The sequence below is a fragment of the Gopherus evgoodei genome, chromosome 8, assembly GCF_007399415.2.
Source record: "Gopherus evgoodei ecotype Sinaloan lineage chromosome 8, rGopEvg1_v1.p, whole genome shotgun sequence".
Lineage (NCBI taxonomy): Eukaryota > Metazoa > Chordata > Testudines > Testudinidae > Gopherus > Gopherus evgoodei.
In genome coordinates this window covers 66,636,798-66,659,751 of record NC_044329.1, presented here as the reverse complement: position 1 = coordinate 66,659,751, position 22,954 = coordinate 66,636,798, and positions in this window count along the sequence as shown.

The window sequence follows — 22,954 nt, the reverse complement described above, 5'->3', positions numbered from 1 at the left end:
ATGATAGTTAATTAGTTTAAAGGGAACTTTTAATATTAAGTAAAATTGCCCTTTCCATGAAATGCATAACATTAGGTACAGTGGCCGTCTTAGCTCAGAGATTCAGCAGAACATAGAAACCTTTAAACCATTGCATTAAGTAATCCCTTACCTCATTACAAAAAAACCACATTGTTCCAAACATCTCTGCTGGCAGAAAGAAAGGAAAAAAGAGGCGGCTCTATAAAGAGAGGAGTAGAAAGAGGAAGTGCTATTGCTGCAAGACTTGTACATAAAAAGTAGTATTGGTGCATATGTAAACAACCACCTCCACAACATCAACACCCACCCCTCCCCAGACACCCTTCCATCAGAGCTCTGAGAGGATCAAGTTTCATGTTGCAAGTGGGAGAGGCTGTCAGGAATGGGTATTCAAGGTGCCCACACTCTAATGGAAATGGCTACTTCCCAAACCCCGTCACTGTGCAAGTTAACTTTAAAAGACCATTGGTTTTGCTTTCACAACCAGTGACACTCAGGAAGGAAGAATTCAAAAGAAACATTAAGTGCAAACTGGTGGAGTATATCTTCTGCCTGGAAGAAGCTCACAGAATTTTCATAAATTTATAGATTCAAAGCTAGAAGGGACCATTGTTGTCATCTAGTCTGACCTCCTTTAGAACACCTATCATGGAACTTCCAACATAATTCCTAGAGGAGATCTTGTAGTGGGGGGAAACTAACCATCCAATCTTGATTTAAAAATTGTCAGTGATGGTGAATCCATCACTACCCTTGATAAATTGTTCAAATGGTTAATTATCCTCACCATTAAAAAAATGTGTCTTATTTGTCTGGCTTCAAATTCCAGCCACTCCAGAAATTCCTTTCTCCACTAGATTGAAGATTATCAAATATTTGTTCCCCATGTAGATATCTATAATTTAATCAAATCACCCCTTAACCTTCTCTCTATTCAGCTAAATAGGTTGAGCTCCTGGAGCCTAGCACTATAAATCATGTTTTCTAATCCTTAAATCATTCTCATGGCTCTCATCTTAACCCTAATTTATAACATCCTTCTTGTTACAGGCATGTTTTATTTGCTTATTATTTTTCACTATTGTGTGCAAGTTTAATTTATTTCCATATTACTATCAAGTTATATGGCTGCTGGATACACCTCTGTTCAGGTCTCTTTGTGTAAACACTCATTGAGCTAAAAACAGACAGGGGAGGAGAGTTCACACACAGAAAAACTCGGATGCCTACAGAAAATCACCTAGATTTATGCTTTGGTCCCTAAATAAACAAGGCCTGATTTTCAAAAGGTGCTGACCACTCACAGCTTCTATTGAAGGCCATAGGTACTCAACAACTTTGAAAACCAGCCCTATTCTCAAAACAACTTAAGTACAGTTTTAGGTTTCAAACTTTCAAAATATTGGCTATGTGTGATGGATTGATATATGTCTGCATTTTGTTTTGTGGAAAGCCATTTGCATTTTAAAGCTGTTCTGGGGCTTCACCGTGGCCCTATAGCTTCCATAAAAGGGATGTCATGAGTAACTCTTTCACATAGCAGATGGCTAACAAGGGAATGTTGTTGAACCTGGATAACATTACATTTATGTGGAATCACCCTTAGACAAAGAGCTGGCTGCTAGAGATGTGCAAATAACTGATTTTTCAGTTTGCTGGCATTGTAAATAAATAATTTTTGGTAAACCCACAATAAAATTTTCCTCAACATTTTTGGTGAAAAGTTAAAAAAAATTCCACTTCCTCTTGAGCTTTAACTTTAAAAAAAAAAGAAGGAAAAAAAATCAAAACGAAGTAATTTCAAAATGAAATCAAAATGTTTTACTTAAAAAATGTTGAAAAAATATTTTGATTAAAAGAAAAGTTTGGTGGAAGTGGATTTGAGTTTGTGAAAAGTTTTGGTTGACCCAAATATGCATTTTTCACTGAAAAAAGTTTTGGTTGGATAACTTCACTCAGCTATATTGGCTACCACTCAGGGACACTCGATCTCACATGTGAGCCTATAAACAAGAAACAGATACACGCCAGGGGTTTGAGGCTGATGGAGGAGATCTGGAAATTACAAAAGGACAAGGTCTACACTGAATCGTTCTCTCTCAATGAGAACAAGAAAGTTAAGACTGAAAAGGAGGAAGAAAGATTCTGGATATCCTTAGCAGACACTGATCAAATCCCAATTGACTCTTGGAGAGGAAAATGAGGCAGGGAGTTGCACGCAGGTTTTGTTGTTTTTCTATAGACCTGTATATCTCTTGTACAGTCTGTGAATAAAACTATGCTTGGTTTAGAATTCCTTTTGCAAAATCTGTGTCCTTTCTTCAAGTATGTTGCATCTAAGAAGGGGTAAAACTATAAAGCAGAGTACCCTCTTAGAGCAGAACTCTGGGGTGTGCATGCTTCAGCTACTGGGATGTCCTGGGCATTAGCACCGACCTGCGAGCCTAGGGGCAGTTGGACTACAAGGTTCCATTCCCTGGAAGCAGTACCAGATAAAGTCTGTACATGGGAAGTATGCCTGAGAAGCCAGCTCCAGAGATTGAAGCCTGCCAAGACCCAGGGGAGCTCAGAAGCATGCTGCATCCAGGTTTGGACTGAAGCCTGGTAAGAATGCAGTCAGGGGAACTTAATCCTGTAATTTTAAAGTTATTTTTTGCAGATTACATTCAAGTGTTGGTTTATGCACAACATCAATGCAACATCAATCCATTATCCTGGACTTTAGGAAACTAGTCATATACAAATATCTGCCAAGTCCAGGTTTCCTTAAACAGGTACCTACTCTGAATTCCATCTTTTGTGAGACTTTCCTTATACACATAGGCCTCATCTAGATTAAGATTTAAGAAGGTCTGTTTGTTGGCATGTGCTACCCAATACATTTTAACAATTTTTTAAGTCACTTATAAACCATGCTGCCTTTATTACAAACATTTCTCTCATGGTACACACATATACCATGCGAGCTGAGGAGATCCCTGGTGCCACTGCCTATAACCCTGTGGATTCATGCCTGCTGCAGTTGCTGGCCCTCAGGGCCGGCGCTTCCATTTAGGCGACCTAGGCGATTGCCTAGGGTGCCAGGATTTGGGAGGGTGGCATTTTGCAGACCTCGGGGGCAATTCAGCGGCGGGGGGTCCTTCTGTGCTCTGGGTCATTGGTGGCAATTCTGCGGCGGGTCTTTCACTTGATCCAGGACCCACCACCGAAGTGCCCCAAAGACCGGGAGCACGGAAGGACCCCCCCCCGCAGAATTGCAGCCAACAACCGGGAGCACGGAAGGGACCCCCTCCTAGGGTGCCAAAAACCCTGGCACCTCTCCTGCTGGCCCTAGCACCTCATCCACTGAATCAGCACCTTGCTCAGCCCCTGCAGGGTTGGAGACGGAGCCTGTCCCTCTCTCACCTCACAGAGATGGTTCTTGTCCCTGTTCTGAGCCTTTTAACCTGGCACATACAGGAGTTGCAAAACCACTCAGGGTTGGCCCATGCACCCCCACATCTCCATCAGGGTGGATGGGCCAAATTTGAGTGAGGCTGCAACCTCTGTGTGCTAGGCCACACACCACACAAGCAAATTCCTTCATGAGAGATAGGTTCAATGGGAGATTTGGATGAACAAGGAACTGAAGTTTTAGCCTGACATCTTCATTTAATCTGCCTTTAAATTCCAGGCCTGCACCACTGTCTTAAAAAACCTGTAGAGGTTTAGTAATCTTTCACTCGATTACTATCCTTTCACTTCCCTTTATTAATTCCCTTTATTTTTCTCTCTAAATTTCCATACTGGTCAGATTTGACTGAAAACCTCAGAGAAACCTACACTAGATTATTTTTAGAACTTGCCTCTTTCCAAGTAATTATATTCTTTAGACTCTGTACAAAGTATTTAGAAGACCATGTTCAAAAATGACGTAAATGAATCATTTTACTTATGCAGGTTTATTTTTTTTCCTCCTGGATAGAGAGATTCTGAATTTTCCCTGCTTCTATGATTTCTGAACAAGAATAGGACGTGCTGAATAGCTGATAGCCTGTCACTAATTGAGTCAGATCACAAAAAGGAATTTGTCTTCATCTTTCAAATTATACTATTTCTCCCATTGATTTGCTTTTTTTCTTTTTGTACCTTGTGGGTTTTATTCCTTGCTTATGGAAGGAGTTTGGTGCAGCTTTCTGCCAATGGAGGATTTATGCTCCAGAACATAGTTATTCCTTATTACTTATATTTAATTTGTTGCCCTTTGCAGGTCCATGATTTATCCAGAGTGGATATCTGTATTATAACATTTCCACAACTACAAACAAAACTGAAAGAAAGTGGAATATTTCAGTGGGACGTCATGAATTCTTCATGGTAGCTCATAAAAAAATGCATGATTTAAAATAGTCAAATGGATTTCAAAGAGCTTCTGCTGTAGCAGCAGGGTATAATAATGTCACACTTAGAAGACTCTGTTATGAGTATTCAGCTCACAGGTGTAACAGCAGGAGCAAGAATAGGACACAGAGGAAACAGTGCTGACAGATGGTGGATGCACCAACTTCTTTCCCACATAATGAAGGGGGCTGTATAGCTGAAGGTGCAGAACTGATTAATTCATTTCTTATTTAGCAGGATCACACAGGCTTTATTGTTTCTTTTGTTTCTAGAAAAGTTCATAATGATATCCAGTTTATTTAAATGCTAACCTTGATTATTAAAAGTAAAAAGAACAATGCCAGCAGTATGCAATGAGATTAAATCACACATACACCACTGAGTATGCTCATCTGAAAAGCAGGTCAAGGGCATCTCATCTATTTAAATTACACCCCCAAGATCTGGTTCAACATTTGGAAGTGATTATTTCAAAGCAGAGTCTTATAAGCCTTAGCTAAAGATTCCTACATACCAAAAGCAATGAAGGGATGTACCTGTTTGGGGGAGCTCTATTAGAATTGGGAAAATAATTTGTAATTAATAATTTAATAATTTTTGCTTCTTTCTGTTCACAACATTTCTGCAAAGTCTGATCTTCTCAGATGTATATATTAGTGAAAATATTTGCAAAATAATTTCTGTGAATAAATTTCACTATGTAGATTGAATATTTGAGTCAATTGCTTACAAACAACATTTGAGATGGTGAAATTGCACATATGGTTACTTTGTTCTTTGGATAAATGTGTAACTCTTAAAATCAAAGTTTCCAGAGCAAATATTGTGACATTGAATTAAAAAGATGCTTTCTATGAATATTCATATTTGCATTACTCAACTGCTAGGATATTCATGGAAGTGAACACAAAAGGGACATTAACCCAAAGTGAATGCAATTTACCACTTGAAAGAATATATTTGTAGCATTTTGTTGTCACTATTTTCCCAGTTGTGCCAACAGTTTGATTGCCTGTGTCTCTAGTCTTACCACAACAAATAAATCAAGCCAACTTAAACTTCCTTTATTATTGGTTATTAGAGATATTGTCCAAGACTGTCAAAAAGAGGTGCCTAACATTATGACACCTAAATCCATATTTTAAAAAAGTCTGAACACCCTCAGCTCCCAGTTCTTCTGGGAAATAAGGTTAAACTTATTTCGATGTCCAACTACAGACAGCCATACTTGAAAATCTTGAACATTATATTTGCAAAATGGGAAAATCAGAGAAGGCTGGGGGTGGGGGATGAGATTGCCTGGCTCAGAGCAGCAATGGGATCACAAATAGGAGAATCCAGGAAAATAGAGGAAAAGATATTAAAAGTAATGGTAAATATTTATCATTAATACTTAAAAGTTTGCCTTCCCTTTATTACAGGAAAATGATTTTTTAAATTAAAAACTCTAATATACAAGGAAGAAAAGGACAAGCTATCTCTCTGGATTCCAAACACTGCAAGCAGACCCTGATCCAAAATACACTGAAGGCAATTGGAATCTTTCCACTGATTTCAATGAGCTTTGGATCAGGCCTATATTCTCCCACTTCATCCTCTCTGCAGAAAAATCTCAGGTCAAGGATATAAAACTCCACCAAGTTCTCATGGTGGAGTTATCCGAGGATCTGTTGGAGAGAGTGAACCCACTCCCACCTATATTGCAGACCAACAGATTTTAAGAGATCCACTGGAGGCCAGAGCTTTGGGAATAGCATGACTAGATTTCCCCAATGAAAAAACAGGATCGGTTGCATGGTGGGGATCATCAACCACCCCCACCCCCCAAAAAAGAAATAATGCTGCCTCTTCTCTCACAAACTAATTCCCCACAATTAATGCTACCCCTTCCCTCTCCCTTCCCGCCCTCAGTACTCATCACACTTCAAATATTTGCACAACATCCTGTGAGTGGCATCTCAAGAGTTTGAGCTTATTTTGTGGGCAGAGCTTGGAGGAATACTGCTACCCCTTCTTACCCCACCCCCAACACAGTCCATGGACAGAAAGAGTCAGGACACCACACCGTCACTCCAAACTGGGATAAATCCTGGTAAAGTGTGTGTGGAGACATTGCGCCTCTGAGTTGCTTTCAGGATTCCCTTATCATTCCTTGTCTCCATACATTAGAGTCCAGGACACCATGAATTCATTCTTGTACCATACTCAGAGATCTCAAGTGAGATGTAGAAGGTCCATGTCACGAAGCGGGAGGCAAATCAATGTCAATACAATCCTACAATAGTAGGATCTACTATTACTTATGGTGCTATTGCAGTAGTACCTACTATTGGCCGTATATACGAATGTTTGAGTGATGATACATTGAGAACCACCACAAGCCCTAGCCCTTCCCTTCCCTTCCCTGCCCTGCAGGGTCACAATTCCAGGTCTCTGAAAAATGGGGAGAGAATACCCTGCAGTCAGTATTCCTGCCTTTAGCACATGCTTGACAGTGTTTCTTAGGATTTTAGGGGGTGATTTCAGCCAAAGTAAACTGTCAAAACAGCTACATCTACATCTGCTGACAACAATGCTCTACAGCCAAAATGCTTCTGAAATAAATGTAGTCCAACTTTACTAATTCTGGGTCACTGAGAATGAAAATGATGCTTAAAATTGTTGATTGGCTCTAGTTTTCAAGATATGCTATTGGGTCAGTATATGCGACCCTTGACTTGGGAATGGCCGAGGATAAGTGAGTTATAAAGGGAAGGGATCTCAATTTAAACCAGAAATGACTAAAATACATCTTTGACTGGATCTATGAATAAATCTATGACTGGGTTTGGACAGTACTTGCTTTTTAGGCAAAACAATGAATGATGCAATTTGAAGCTGGTATTGCGTCATAAATGATATGATTTGCATCATGTTATTCCTAGAAGTCATGGATGATGCAATCATAACAAAGCTTACATCACTCTGCTGAACAAATTGCCCTATATTAGCTCTAGAAATCATACACTGTCGTGCTCTCTTGTTTGTCAGTGCTGGATTTTGCAAAGGGACACATTTCTGTTTAGCCAAAGTGAGCAGAGATGCCTCGTACTTGTGTGAACAGTGCAGATAACTTCTGCTACGTTTGTGGTGAAGTGACTTTTACATCACAAAAGCGCAATATAACCATTATGGTTAAGAAAGCCTATCACCTTTCTTTTGGCTGCAAAATTGTAGATCAGGACAAGAGGTGGGCCCCACACATATGCTGCAACACTTGTGCAACAAATATTCGCCAGTGGTTGAACAGGAAAAGGAAATCTATGCCTTTTGCAGTGCCAAGGATTTGGAGAGAACCAACAGATCATACCAGCAATTGTTACTTCTGCATGGTGCCTCCAGTTGGGAACGGTGTGTCAAAGAAGAAAAAGTGGACTGTGCATTATCCAAACATTCCATCAGCTATACGCCCAGTACCCCACGGAGAAGGACTGCCGGTTCCTGATGCACCAGAATCATTCTCACTTGCGTCAGACAAGGAAGAGGAAGAGGATGAAACTTCTGGTCCTGAACCATCAATGTCACAGGACCCACATTTTCTCCCATTCTCCTCCTCTGAACCACACCTCATAACACAAGGTGAACTGAATGACCTTGTCAGGGATTTGGAACTACCCAAGAGTAAGGCAGACTACAGCAGTGGAATCTCCTGGCAGGCTATCAGGGCAAATGGAGCCCATCAATGCTTGCAGATTATTGCTGGACAGTGACAAGGGATGCTCCATTTAATGAATATAAGAGACAAGCCAAGAAGCGCCGAGTAGACACTGAATAGGACTAAGCTATGTACAGAATAGTTTTTTGCCTTTTGTTTCATAATAAATTTGATTTCTATAACCCTTTTGCTGATTTTTAAAGTGTTACATAAACAGGACAGGTGAAATATTATCATGTAAAGCAACCATAAACACATGAAAAGACCTAGGTATACAATTTATGATTAAAACTCTACTATCTACACAATATACGTAGACATAAAATGTAAAAACTTAAATATCTTAGAAACAGTAGCCAATCAGTTGTTTTAATTGTCATATTTGAATTCAGCACATCAAAATACATAATAAATATCACATTTTATCTCTGAAGCAGACGACTTCTCAAAAATTGTAGACCAGTGCAATCTAACCCAGCGTTCATTTCATTCTCCTTCATGCAGTCATATAGCTCATTAATCATGAGGATTTAAATATCAGAGGGGTAGCCGTGTTAGTCTGGATCTGTAAAAGCAGCAAAGAATCCTGTGGCACCTTGTAGACTAACAGACGTTTTGGAGCATGAGCTTTCGTGGGTGAATACCCACTTCGTCGGATGCATGCATGCATTAAATCCTGCTTTTTGAGGATTTAAATGACTCCTCTGAAATCATAAAAACACTCACAATGCTGACACCTCCAGGAAGTTCAGCTTGAATGTTTATTTTTTCTGAAAATTCACTGGATGTTCTTTTTCTATTTAAAAAGATTTAATCATCCAGGCAGAAAGCTGTAACAATACCATAAGACCTAGGTGATTAATTACACAACAGAACAAAGTCAACCCTTCAAACAACCTATAGTTTGAGATTTTTCATCTAAAGTATTTAAGGAATATTTATTAACAAACACTATAACAATACCTGAATCAGGTCACAAAGGATTTAATAACCAGTCAGAAAAGCCTGTATTCATATGTACTTATACTCCATTATTATTAATGACATGTTCTGCTGTGAAGAGCACTTCCTAATTCTGACTATTCCTGGATTGAAAACAACTGGTTATTTCCTCATAGAAATGAACATTCTAGTGCAGTGCTACCACAACCAATCTCCAGTTCACAAAGAAAGAAAGAAAACTTCTTTATTTCACCTTCTTCCTCTAAATTCAGTGTTCCACTATCAATAAATGGACAAATGTCAGTAACTGAAGAAATAATGCATATGGTGGTATTTGTGTACAAGGCTTCGAACACGGACATGTCTATCTCTTTAAACCAAAATATTTTATTCTTAAGGACAGGTTAAGAATAAAATTTAGTCAGTCCATGACAATGTAGGCAGAGGGAATTCAGCTAGGCAGAAAACTTAGTAATTAAATAGCGTAAAAGTACAACCTGTTAGTCTAATGGGTTGGAAGAAAAGGGAGGGGGGAGATTGACATTAAAGCAGTCAATAAGATTGTATAGCAGGCTAGGAAATTAGGTTTAACAAAATTAGAACAAGACCACATCCAGGGAAATAAACTTGGCATGGTAATTTGGCTGACATAGCAGCTAAAGAGCTGATAACATTTTGGACCTTGGACAAATATAAAAAGATTTTGTCTGACTTTTTAGAAATCTTTGATTAATTTCTAACCAAAAAGGACACTCCTTCCTCCCTCCACTTTCCTTTCATTTATTTTTTGTTCTTTTTGTCCTCTTGTTGTTGGTTCTCCCCTCATTTTGGGGGGCAAAAAAAATCAATAAAAAATCAATAAAAAAAAGAAGGGAATAAGAACTAAGAATAAAGAAGGTGTAGAGATGAATTAAACAACCACCTTGGAGATGTTAGACTGGAGAAAATAGAATGGTAAGCACTGATTTGAAACGCTCCATTTTAGCATATGCATACTGCTTTCTGTGCAACTGTATAATATGCACGGGCATAAGTGTGACAATGCTAAGGTACTCCAGTGTAACAATCAACTGTATTTCCTACCACATTTCTCACAAAAGATCAAAATCCCATCAGATCATTAAAGAAAATTTGTCACCTCCTATTTCAGAGTTAATCTGAACATTTCTAAAATAATTTAGTTATCTCTCTATTCTCAATTCATATCCTTCCAGTGCCAAGCTTGTTTCAGGCCCCAATTCTCTGATGTTTTGTCAGAATATGGGGTGCAGAAGATGGTCCAGTAATAACTCTTAAGTATTTATATCATGCTCATCACCCTGGCAGAAAAGCCTCTATTCATCTTGGCATTACATAGCTTGGATACTAGGACTGAGATTTACAGAAGTGGTTTGATCCAGGACCTAATGGGCCAAATCTGACCTCTCCATGCACCATTTTCACATTGATGCATCTGATTTGGCATTAGTTACTCCCAATTTACAAAAGCAGCAAAGAATCCTGTGGCACCTTATAGACTAACAGACGTTTTGGAGCATGAGCGTTCATGGGCGAATACCCACTTCGTCAGATGCATGTAGTGCAAATTTCCAGGGGCAGGTATATATATGCAAGCAAGCTAGAGATAAAGAGGTTAGTTCAATCAGGGAGGATGAGGCCTGCTGGGAGGATGAGGCCCTGTTCTAGCAGGCCTCATCCTCCCTGGTTGAACTAACCTCGTTATCTCTAGCTTGCTTGCATATATATACCTGCCCCTGGAAATTTCCACTACATGCATCTGACGAAGTGAGTATTCGCCCACGAAAGCTCATGCTCCAAAATGTCTGTTAGTCTATAAGGTGCCACAGGATTCTTTGCTGCTTTTAAAGATCCAGACTAACACGGCTACTCCTCTGATACTCCCAATTTACACTAGCATAAGAAAGATCAGAATCATGCACTCTGTAAGTAAAGTCTAAATTAAAGGCCAGTTATGATGTGATTGAGTAGTATTATGTGATAACCACAAAAACTGCAAACTAGCAAGTAAGGGAGAAAGGCATGGTTTATGTTTCCCAGAGAATATACAATACGCTTACACCTTCTGTAGAAATTAAACCACCCATCCCTACCTTTGCTACCCCGGCCTCTTGTATAGGTTGTATGATAGCAACATCTGTCTCTGAAGTAATACCAGAATTTAGTGCTACCTTCTGCTTGGATTAGAAGGGATTTTGCTTTTTTATTTGAAGGGATCAGTAAAAGAGAACATTCTGGGGAAGTTGGCTGTGATCCTAGCATTTTGTATTCATTTGAGGACACAAGTGTCTGCATGCAACTTCTTTATCTTCTCCAATTTGTCATTAGCTTCTCATCTACAGTAACCTGTTTCAGCTTCTACCTTCAAATGCAGAAATAAAGTAAAATAAAGTGGTAAAAGGTATTAATTGCTCTTCCAGTAAGGAGAAAAAAAGGAAGAAAAAAAACTTCTGCACAAAGATGACATTTTTTCCAATGCTCGTCACTTTTTCCATTCCCTACAATAATTTCTCTCAAATTTTGCTCACACACACATATGCAATCTCTCACAAAAGCTCTTCAGACTCCAAAGGCCAAATTATGCACCAGGTGTGCACATATTTCCACTGAAATTTCTTCTGAGGGGAGAATTTGGCTGACTGTGACAGCACTAGGCATGCAGATAAGATTCACAGTGAGAAAAGATGAAGTGGGTATTCACCCACGAAAGCTCATACTCCAATACGTCTGTTAGTCTATAAGGTGCCACAGGACTCTTTGCTGCTTTTACAGTGAGAAAAGAGTTTCAGTGATGCAGCTTTCCACTCTTTACCGTTAGATCCTCCCTCCACTGACACACATACACACCTTACTTTGGTGAGCAGACAATATCCTATATGGGAATAAAGACCGTGGTGAAGAAGATTGCAGAGGGATTGTGATAGAATCATAGAATATTAGGGGTGGAAGGGATCTCAGGAGGTCATCTAGTCCAACCCCCTGCTCAAAGCAGGACCAATCCCCAAACAGATTTTTTTCCCAGTTCCCTAAACGGCCCCCTCAAAGATTAAACTCACAATGCTGGGTTTAGCAGGCCAATGCTCAAACCACTGAGCTATCCTTGCCCCCTGTGATATAGCAACCACAACCTCACTCTTAGAGGTGGTCAGGAAGTTTTTGACAAAATAGGCTTTCAACTAAAATTGCGGATTTGTTCAGAATGGAATTTCAGGGAAGGCGGGAGGAGAGAGAGACAGACAGACAGACAGACAGACAGACGGACAGAGAGCCCAGAATATATAATAAACCAATGGTTAGGACTCCCATCTGGGATATGCTCTCAGTCTGGGTTTTTTTGACTCAAAAAATTAGAAAGGTCTCAATTTCATTCCACATCAAAATGAAACCAGATACACAAACTATTTCAAGGTTTCTGAAACAGAATTTGTGCTTTCTTGCACTACTCACTATATCATTCCAACAAGTGAAGTGACTGCTTGTAAGACAAGAATTAGGTCCAAAGTTACTCAATGCAGTAAAGTATTTCTATGGTTCTTTTATACTTAATTGTAGACATCGTCAGTCTCCAACCCTAACCAGGCTGATTGCCTATTTGTCACCATTTCCATCTTTCATTGTGTTTAAAGTCTGCTTTGCATTGTGATCATTTAAGTAGGTTATCAGCTTGCTCTTAGTTGTACCTGTCAGTTATGTAGTGACAGTGCTTAAATACAAAGACTATAGATTTTGTCAAAATAAATTTTCCCCCTTATTTAGCTTAATTCAAAGGAAAAAAAACTTTCTTCAATGCCACGTACGTTCATAGACTAAAATGGTAAGGACGTTTAGCACAATATAGTCATCTCCTTTTAAAATATTCTTGTTTTCCACTTAGCTGAAGTCTAAAATGAAATCAGACCATCTTAATGTTGAACCTTCACTTAACCAAATCTAATTATAGCTACTAAGTGACCTCATGGGAAATGCAGTGACAAGGAAAGCATCTTTAAAAAAGAATTGTTGTTGCTTTTGTTCACATATTTCAAAACCAAGGAGAAACTTGACTGATGAATATTATTATTCACACAATAAATGTCCTTGCATATTATATAAACTACTCAAAAGTAGGGAGAAGACAGAGGGAAAATTGGTGAGCATCTCTCAAAAAAGAATAGATAAGTGACAGGAGAAACATTTCAAAGAAAAACATCAAGACCTTGTCTACACACAGAAGTTGCACTAATTTGCAATAATTTAAAACCCTGCACATTACCTACACTTGTATATGGGTTTAAAACCAGTTATATTGGTTTAGCATGTACCTGTAAATTCTCTGACAAGTTAAATGGGAAAAAAAAAGACAGGTTTAAACAAATATAAGCATCCACAAAGGTGTCTGAAGTAGTGTAAATAAAGTCAATGTAAAATACACCTTTAATTAAACCAGTGCAACTGTGTAGACCAGGCTTAAGCCATCCTTGTTAAGCCACATTCCTAGTTGTTCTTGGTTCACTACTTAAGGTGTGACTAAATAAAATAAAATTAATTCCAAGAATTTGGTGTTTCAGCTTCACATGCCATATTCAAATGCATATCCATAAATAAAATTAGTAGAGAGACTGTGGATTCTGCTCCTAATTCTCAAATGCCCCATCTGTCCCAACCCCTTTTAAAGTCATTGTTTCAGAGGTGTGATGGTATTCAAAAGACATCAGAAACAAGTAGGTCCCTATCTACTCAATTCTGAAATGTCTCCACAGCTTTCCATCCCCCTTTTCTCATCCACCATAAGTATCTATCTTAAATATAGCTGGTTGATATTTGACAATTTTCATCTACTTTTTTTTTATTACTGAATGAATACTTTCAGATGAAAGGTAGAAAATTAAAACCAGTAAAAGAGAATTGTTGAAATAGTGCAATAATTTTTCTGTGGAACTCGTTGCCACTAAGTATAATTGTGGTAAAGAGCTTAGTAAGATTCAGAATTAATTATTTATATGTATGATAAGAACATTAGTTATGTTAGACCAAGCAAAAATATATGAGCGATCTGAACCTTTGTGCTTCAGGATCAAATGATTCACTAAATTCTTGGTTGCAGGAAGGAATTTCTCATATGTGCAAGTTATTCTCTAACTGCCATTGTGGAGTTTCTTAAATCTCTGGTATTGATCCTTGTGAGACAGGATTCTGGACTAGATTGAACACTTGTCTAAAATTACACTCAGTTCCCACAGTTCCTACAATTTACTGCATGGTGCCCTTCATTAAAGTCATTCTTATAATAGCTGGATCCAATGAGGCCTACACTGCAGATCTTCTCTCATCAAAAGCACCAGGTCTCACTCCAACTTTTGGTCCAATAACCTCTTCACTCAGCCTCCTGATTTCTACATTCTACCCCACCAGCTTGCTTTCCTACAGTTTATTATACTTACATCTCTGTAATGCTGTATGATTGAATATGACCATTTATATAATTGATATTACCCCTGTTGTACAAAATTTGATGCAATTATATAAAGTATGTCATGTAAGTTGTCAATGGAAAAGTTATGATATGCTAAATATGATTATCCTGTTTATATGTATGTATCATTTTTTGTATCTGAAGTTATTAATACTGGCTATGTACTCGCATCATACATCTATATTGTATTCCTGGAAATACCTACAGGTAAAACTTTATATTAAGGCCAGACAGCTACATATTGATAGCCCATCAGGGAGAAGAAACTCATCTCACCCAGACAGCACTTCCTGTGGACACCCCAGCAAGAATATGGGCAATGGCTACCATCTATGAGTCATCAAGCCATGTAAGACACGTGATATGCTCATGTGACGCTGGACTCCATTTTAGGCCAATAACTTTCCACAAAGAGAGACAGTAAATTTCCAGATACATGTCAAAGGATACAAAAAACTCCTGAGATGTCTCCATTTTGGCTCTTTCCTACCTTGACTCTGGCCTGTGGATTACAACTAAAAAGGATCATTTTGAACTATGAACTGAGGACATTCCAATCTTTTGCAAGTCAGTAGAGAGACTTCACAAACCAACACTTTATTCCATCACTGCTACACACGTGATATCAAGGGAGACTATGCCAAGCTGGGGAAGAAGCTTAAGGAAATCAAGGCTCAGGTGATCTTCAGTGAGATTCTGCTTGTTCCTAGAGAAGGGCAAAAAAGGTGTGAAAAAATTATGGTGATCAACAGATGGCTCAGGCAGTGGTTCTATAAGGAGAGCTTTGGGATGTATGGCTGCTGGGAAGCCTTCATGGACAGAGAACTGTTCTCTCGGGATGGACTTCACCTAAGTAAGGAGGGAAACAGACTTCTAGGATGGAGGCTGGCACAACTGATTAAGAGAGCTTTAAACTAAAAAATTGGGGGAGATGCTTGGGAGATGTCCAGGTAATCTCCACACCAGAATTTAACATTGAGAGGGAAGAAAACAAAGTAATGTAACCCTTCTGCCAGTCCGAATTGATAGCAGCAATACATAGGGGTCCCTTCCATATAACGTAATGCAAAATCAGCTCAAGCCCCCACCCAGTGACCTGGGAAAATCTTACACACACCCCTGGGCGCCTTGAAGAGGCAATACTTCCCCTCTCGCAAGCACAGAGTCTCGATGTAGCAGAAAATGTTTAATAACATGAGATAAACAACATAGCATTAAATTGGGAAAACACCTCAACCGGAGTTCATAGACCAAACCATGAGCAAAAACCTACCCCAGGAAATTGGGCCATGTCCTTTTCCCTGGGCTCTTGAGTCCAGCAACTCCAAAATCACTCCAAGACTCCAAAGTTCAATACCTCAAACGTCCCTAGAGTCCAGCAACCGCAACCCAAAAGTCTCTGTCCAGGGTCAGTGCAGCCCCAGAGTTCAAGAGTCTATCTGCAGGGGTTTTCCCCCTGCCAGCCTGGGTAGAAAAGGGCACCTTACGTGGTCTGGGGCTGACTACCCTGCCTCTCCCTTGGATTCTGCTTCCGCCTTCCCCACGATCTGCTCAAGTCTGCTCTGCCAGCTGCTCTGCTCCACCAGCCATACCGTGATCCGCTCCAGCCATCCCCGCAAACTGCTCGGCTCCGCTCACTCCGTGGGCCTCTCCAACCGTCCCACAAACTGCTCCGCTCCGCCAGCTGCTCTACTCCACAATACAGCTTCAGGATCCCCACTAGTTAGCACAGCTCTTTAGTGATTTCAGCTCTTAGTGATTTCAGCTCAGGAATCTGTAACTTAGATTCTTAAGGGAATCAAAAATCAGTTCTGGTATTCAACAGTGCAGAGAGGAGGAGGTGCAATTGATGCTTCTGGCTCACACAAGGAGCCCACTCCCTTGTCTAGTGAGTGCCACTCAATTGATGGTGAGACTCCCTGTCACAAAGCAGTTTCATAGCTCCTCATCCACACAATCAGCGTGACAACACTCCACTCCTCCCAACCCAATAACAAAGAAACTGGTGATATTGGCAGTAGAATGTCTATGCCTAATCGGGTAAAGAATGTCAGTGAAGCCAAACGGCAAAAATTAAGATGTTTGTACACTAATGCAAGGAGCCTAGGTAACAAAATGGAGGAACTAGAGCTACTGGTGCAGGAAGTGAAACCGGATATTATAGGGATAACAGAAACATGGTGGAATAGTAGTCATGACTGGATTACAGGTATTGAAGGCTATGTGCTGTTTAGGAAAGACAGAAATAAAGGCAAAGGTGGTGGAGTAGCATTGTATATCAATGATGAGGTAGACTGTACAGAAGTAAGAAGTGATGGAATGGATAAGACAGAGTCTGTCTCGGCAAAAATCACATTGGGAAAGAAAGTTACTAGAGCCTCCCCTGAGATAGTGCTTAGGGTGTGCTACAGACCTTGAGCATCTGATTTGGATAGAGACCCCTTTAATGTTTTTAATGAAGTAAAGACTAATGGGAATTGTGTGATCATGGGAGACTTTAACTTCCCAGGTATAGACTGGAGGACAAAGGCTAGTAATAATAATAGGACTCAGATTTTTCTGGATGAGATAGCTGATGGATTCCTTCCCCAAGTAGTTGAAGAAGCAACAAGAAGGGATGCAATTTTAGATTTGGTTTTGGTGAATAGTGAGGACCTCATAGAAGAAATGGTTGTAGGGGACAATCTTAGTTCGAGTGATCATGAGCTAATTCAGTTCAAACTAGAGAGAAGGATAAACAAAAATAGATCTGGGACTAAGGTTTTTTATTTCAAAAGGGATAACTTTAAAGAATAAAGGAAATTAGTTAGGGAAGTGGATTGGACTGAAGAACTTGTGGATCTAAAGGCAGAGGAGGCCTGGAATTACTTCAAGTCAAAGTTGCAGAAACTATCAGAAGCCTGTATCCCAAGAAAGGGGAAAAAATTCATAGGCAGGAGTTGTAGACTAAACTGGATGAGCAAACATCTCAGAAAGGTGATTAAGAAAAAGCAGAAAGCTTACAAGGAGTAGAAGATGGGAGGGATTAGCAAGGAAAGCTACCTTATTGAGGTCAGAACATGTAGGGATAAAGTGAGAAAGGCCAAAAGCCATGTAGAGTTGGACCTTGCAAAGGGAATTAAAACCAATAGTAAAAGTTTCTATAGCCATATAAATAAGAAGAAAACAAAGAAAGAAGTGGGACCACTAAACACAGAGGATGGAGTAGAGGTTACGGATAATCTAGGCATGGCCCAATATCTAAACAAATACTTTCCCTCAGTCTTTAATGAGGCTAATGAGGATCTTAGGGATAATGGTAGGATGACAAATGTGAATGAGGATATAGAGGTAGATATCACTACATATGAGGTAGAAGCCAAACTCGAACAGCTTAATGGGACTAAATCGAGGGGCCCAGATAATCTTCATCCAAGAATATTAAAGGAACTGGCACATGAAATTGCAAGCCTATTAGCAAAAATTGTTAATTGCTAATATAGTTCCTACTTTTAAGAAAAGGAAAAAAAGTGATCCGAGTAACTATAGGCCTATTAGTTTGACATCTGTAGTATGCAAGGTCTTAGAAAAATTTTTGAAGGAGAAAATAGTTAAGGACATTGAGGTCAATGGTAATTGGGACAAAATACAATATGGTTTTACAAAAGGTAGATTATGCCAAACCAACCTGATCTCCTTTGAGAAAGTAACAGATTTTTTAGACAAAAAAAATGCAGTGGATCTAATTTACTTTGATTTCAGTAAGGCATTTGATATGGGTCCACATGGGGAATTATTAGTTAAATTGGAAAAGATGGGGATCAATATGAAAATTGAAAGATGGATAAGGAATTGATTAAAGGGGAGACTACAACGGTTCGTACTGAAAGGTGAACTGTCAGGCTGGAAGGAGGTTACTAGTGGAGTTCCTCAGGGATCGGTTTGGGGACCAATCTTATTTAATCTTTTTATTACTGACCTTGGCACAAAAAGTGGGAATATGCTAATAAAGTTTGCAGATGACACAAAGTGGGGTGGTGTTGCTAACACAGAGAAGGACCGGATATCATACAGGAAGATCTGCATGACCTTGTAAACTGGAGTAATAGTAATAGGATGAAATATAATAGTGAAAAGTGCAAGGTCATGCATTTAAGGATTAATAACAAGAATTTTAGTTATAAATTGAGGACACATCAGTTGGAAGTAACAGAAGAGGAGAAGGACCTTGGAGTATTGGTTGATCACAGGATGACTGAGAGCCACTAATATGATATGGCAGTTAAAAAAGCTAATGAGGTCTTGGGATGCATCAGGCGAGGTATTTCCAGTAAAGCTAAGGAGGTGTTAGTATGATTAGACAAGGCACTGGTAAGACCTCATCTGGAATATTGTGTGCAGTTCTGGTCTCCCATGTTTAAGAAGGATGAATTCAAACTGGATCAGGTACAGAGAAGGGCTACTAGGATGATCCGAGGAACGGAAAACCTGTCTTATGAAAGGAAACTCAAAGAGCTTGGCTTGTTTAGCCTAACCAAAAGAAGGTTGAGCAGGGATATAATTGCTCTTTATAAATATATCAGAGAGATAAATTTCAGGGATGGAGAGGAATTATTTTAGCTTAGTACCAATGTGGACACAAGAACAAATGGATATAAACTGGACACTCGGAAGTTTAGACTTGAAATTAGATGAAGGTTTCTAACCATTAGAGGAGTGAAGTTCTGGAACAACCTTCCAAGGGGAGTAGTGGGGGCAAAAGACACATCTGGCTTCAAGACTAAGCTTGATAAATTTATGGAGGGGATGGTATGATGGGGTAGCCTAATTTTGGCAATTAATTGATCTTTGATTATTAGCAGATAAATATGCTCAATGGTCTGTGATGGGATGTTAGATGGGGTGGGATCTGAGTTACTACAGATAATTCTTTCCTGGGTGCTGGCTGGTGAGTCTTGCCCACATGCTCAGGGTTTAACTGATTGCCATATTTGGGGTAGGGAAGGAATTTTCCTCCAGCGAAGATTGGCAGAAGCCCTGGAGGTTTTTCGTCTTCCTCTGCAGCATGGGGCATGAGTCACTTGCTGGAGGATTCTCTGCATCTTGAGGTCTTTAAACCACAATTTGAGGACTTCAATAACTCAGACATAGGTTAGGGGGTTGTTACAGAGTGGGTGGATGAGATTCTGTGGCCTGCATTGTGCAGGTGGTCAGACTACATTATCATAATGGTCCCTTCTGACCTTAAAGTCTATGAGTCTATGACACAAAGACTTTTCAATTATTTGTATATATATGATCTATTAACCATTTTAACTCTCCTTTTTTGTCTTATTATTAAACCTTTAATTCTAGTTACTAAAGGCTTGTAATCAGCTTGATTACCTTGCTAAATGACTGATCTCTTGAGATTAGAAGGACCCTATATTTGATTAAATTGGTTTTCTGTAACCAATCATCATAGAATCCAGTGTCTAGTTGGTGAGACAAGGATCAGAATGCTTAAGGAGACTGCATTTTTGTTCTTCTTATTAACCAGTGTGGTGAGACAGAAGTTCACTTTTGTTACTGTCTTGGTATAATCTAATGACAAAATCACCACCAGTTTGGGGTGAGTCTGCCCTATTTCTCAGTAGTTTGTCCTAATTTGGCATCCTCAGCCATGATCCACTGAGGCACAGTGACACCTTCCTCCAAGATTTCAGTCAGACTCCCACACATCAGCTCCCTGCCTTTCAGGATCTTCTGCCATCCCTGCTACCCAACACCACTGACAGCTGTGGCTACAACTTACTCTTTTATAGCAGAGTTATGGAAGACAGAAGAAGTTTGGAATGAAGAGAGACAATGCAGTGAAATCTCTGTATTTTCTCCACAGCATAAGTTTCCACTCATTTGGCTCAGGTCAGTGCATGGGCCCTAATCAGAGAAGCAGTTAACTCATCAGGAGTCAGTCAGTAACATATGCAAAATCAAAATCAAGAGATCCACCTTCAAGGCCACTGCTATAACAAGCACATCACCTTCTTTCCCCAACTGTGGCGTACTGCAGATACTGAAAGATTATGAAAAAGAAAAGGGGGGGAAGTAGAGCTATTAGTTTAACTTTGCCCACACTGTAAAGCCTTTGATTTTATTAATTTTACATCAAGCATGAATTAAACTCATTGGGCCAAGCTCAGAGGTGATGCAAGTTGTGATATAAGTGACGTTGTCAGTGAGCTGCTGAAAATTTCATTTTGCCAGATCCTCAGCTGCTATAATCAGTGTAAATCCTCTGAAGATAATGAAACTTCACTGATTATAGCAGCTGAGGACCTAGCCCCAACTATCTGATTCTTCACTGCCTTCTATTTTGTGTTGTCATTGATGCCTGTATAAAATTAATATAAAACACTAACATTCTGACTAGGTAGCATTGTATATTCACTTTACATGGATGTAAGGGTATGTCTACACATAAAATTAGTTTAATTTAATAGAAGTCGATTTTTTAGAAATCGATTTGATACTGTTTTTTGTGTGTGCCCCCACTAAGCGCATTAAGTCAGCGGTGTGCTTCCACAGTACCGAGGCTAGCGTCGACTTTCGGAGCATTGCACTGTGGTAGCTCTCCCACAGTTCCCGCAGTCTCCACCCCCCGTTGGAATTCTGGGTTGTGCTCCCGATGCCTGATGGGACAAAAACATTATCGCGGGTGGTTCTGGGTACCTGTCATCAGCCCCCTCCTCCATCCATGACAGCAAAGGCAAAAAATTGTTTCTCGCCTCTTTTTCTGGGTTACCCATGCAGACGGCATACCATGGCAAGCACGGATCCTGCTCAGCTCACTGTGACCGTATATCTCCTGGGTGCTGCTCACAGATGCGGTACTGCAGTGCTACACAGCAGCAGCTCCTTGCCTTTTCAAGTTACCAGTCATACTGTACCATCTGCTGCTGTCATGGGTGCTCCTGGCCAGCCTCAGTGAGGTCGGTTAGGGGCACCTGGACAAAAATGGAAATGACTCCCCAGGTCATTCTCTTCTTTAAGTTTTGTCTAATGAAGATTCAGTCCTGCCTAGAATATCAGGCAAGCCTACTAAAGAACCACAGATGCAAATGGCCGCTCTGGATCAGAGCCCCAGACATCCCGCAGAAAGGATGAGCTGTGTGCCATTCTAGGGAGTGCCCCTGCAAAAACCCCACTCGTTGCTTCCCTCCCTCTGGGTTACCTTGGCAGTTATCCCCCCATTTGTGTGATGAAGTAATAAAGAATGCATGAATTTGAAACAACACTGACTTTATTGCCTCTGCAAGCAGATATCAAAGGGGGAGGGGTGGGCAGTTGGCTTACAGGGAAATAGAGTGAACCACCATTCTGCACTTGCTCAGCCTATAGTTGGACAGCTCCTTACTACTGTCCAGACTTCATGAGCCATGGGAGCAAGGGGTAGGCTGGGGTAGGTGCGACCATGCGGTGCTGCCGACTGGGATAGCATCCTGAGGCAGAAGCCTCTAGCTGGGATGATATTCCAGACAGGACTGAATCACCATTACACAAAACTTAAAGAGAGAATGACCTGAAGTCATTCCCATTTTTGTCCAGGCGCCCCGACTGACCTCACTGAGGCCAGCCAGGAGCACCCAAGTCTGTCCAGGCGCCCTGGCTGACCTCAGAGGCCATCCAGGAGCACCTATGGGACGACAATGATGGCTACCAATCATACTATACCATCTGCCGTCCACAAGGCAAGGCAAGGGGATGCTGCTGTGTAGCACTGCAGTCTGCCAGCAGCATCCAATAGACATACGGTGACAGTGAAAAAAGGTGAGCAATGATTTTTTTCCATTGCTTTCACGGGAGCAGGTGGCTGATGACATGTACCCAGAACCACCCACGACAATGTTTTTGTCCCATCAGGCATTGGGAGCTCAACGTAGAATTCAAATAGTTGGCGGAGACTGTGGGAACTGTGGGATAGCTACAGTCATCAGTCGTCTCTCCCTCTGTGAGAGCAACTGCAGACGATCATTTCACATCTTTTTTCCATGCAGATGCCATAGCATGGAGCCCGTTCAGCTCACCGCAGCAGTTACGAGCCTTGTAAACACCTCACACATTATTGAGCAGTTTATGAAGAACCAGAAACTGAAAAACCAGACAAGGAGGAGCCGGCAGCATGGCAATGAGAGTGATGAGGACATGGACACAGACTACTCTCAAAGTGTGGGCCCCGGCAATGTGGATATCATGTTAATGGGGCAGATCCATGCTGTGGAACGCCGATTCTGGGCCCGGGAAACAAGCACAGACTGGTAGGACCGCATAGTGTTGCAGGTCTGGGATGATTCCCAGTGGCTCCAAAACTTTCCCAAGTGTAAGGGCACTCTCATGGAACTTTGTGACTTGCTTTGCCCTGTCCTGAACCACAAGAATACCAAGATGAGAGCAGCCCTCACAGTTCACAAGACAGTGGCGATAGCCCT